Source organism: Choloepus didactylus (assembly GCF_015220235.1).
Source record: "Choloepus didactylus isolate mChoDid1 chromosome 26 unlocalized genomic scaffold, mChoDid1.pri SUPER_26_unloc2, whole genome shotgun sequence".
NCBI lineage: Eukaryota > Metazoa > Chordata > Mammalia > Pilosa > Megalonychidae > Choloepus > Choloepus didactylus.
This window is the reverse complement of record NW_023637615.1, coordinates 2,818,695-2,820,051: the sequence shown is the minus strand read 5'-3', so window position 1 is coordinate 2,820,051 and position 1,357 is coordinate 2,818,695.

Sequence of the window (1,357 nt, the reverse complement as noted above, 5' to 3'; positions counted from 1 at the left end):
ATACCGCAAGAATAAATCAGCATTGAAGGAGGGAACTTTCACGAATTGTAGCACCGGTAATCTTCAGCTCCCCTCATCGACTTGGAGCCATGGAGAGCAACATTCAGCCCTGCGGCTTCAGCTGTGCTGGGCCAGTGCAGATGTGTGGGCCACCGCCCTCGCCAGTCACTCATGCAGCCTGATCAGGAAGCCTTGCAAAACCTCATCTTCCACAATATGTAGCATTTTGTTTGATCAGCAAAGTACCAACATTTAACAGCTGAGCCATACTAATGAAGTGTGGGACTGTGTCTCCTAGAGAGAAAGGAGTTGGGAAAATACGCTTCTCTTCCAGAATAATGAAAACCAGACCCTGTGTCTCAGTTATTAGGCTTTGAAGAGTGATCAGCAAGAAAGCCAGCAATTTCATGCAAATAGAGATGCAGCTAAATTACGGCACTCAGCCGGTGAAATAGGCACCCTGGTGATTAAAATGTGGAACTCTTGACAAAGTGGGGAAACTAAGTAGTGAAATATGAATTTCAGTAATTCGACTGAGGAAAGAAGCCATTCAGGATGTCAGGGGGCACCAGGAAAGTTTCTGCTCCTGGGGTCTAGTGGCCGGAGCACAAGTGATGAGTGTTTGGAGGACATTTGGGCTTAATCTTCCCAAGTTACTAACTTCCCCTCCTGGAGGCAACTCTCTGAGTTTTTATTCACAACGAGCCCCTTGCACAACAGCCCTGACTTGCTGGGATGTGGCATTGTTATTAAGGTTGCATGAAAGTATCTTAACTCTGATCATTAGCTTATTGTTGTTATCCAATTTAACTTCTGCCTCTGCAAGAGGTACTTGTTTAGAACTTCGTGCTGGGGATTGCTTTCCTGGCTGCTTAAATTCTGTGCACCCCCTCTCCCCCAGTCTTCACAGCAATTGCACCTAATTATGATTCAGTAGATTAAATAAATGAGAAAGATCCACTCATTTGGCAATCTCTGACCATGGCCTCATTTTTCTAAGTCAATTTTCAGTTGCCTTTCCCTTTCCCACCCCAGATCCTGGATGTGTGCTTGCTACCAGGAGTGTGCTTTTCAGGATATCTGCAGGTTTTGTCCACGTTTGCTCAGAAGAGATGTCATGTCCTCAGAGACAAGAAATTCTCCTAATTCCAGAAAGCAAAGGGTGAAGGCTTCAGATGGAAATGGGTACCCCTTTCAGATGCAGCCAGCAGTCTTACCAGCTTGGAAGCAGGGTGGGGCAGCAGGGTGCGTTCTGATCCGTGCCACGTATTAAATTGACCTGTGGCAGTCAGAGGCTCACCTGAGAGATAGCAGAAGCATAACCGTGTAGTTTATGGGGATGTACCTGCCCCATAAA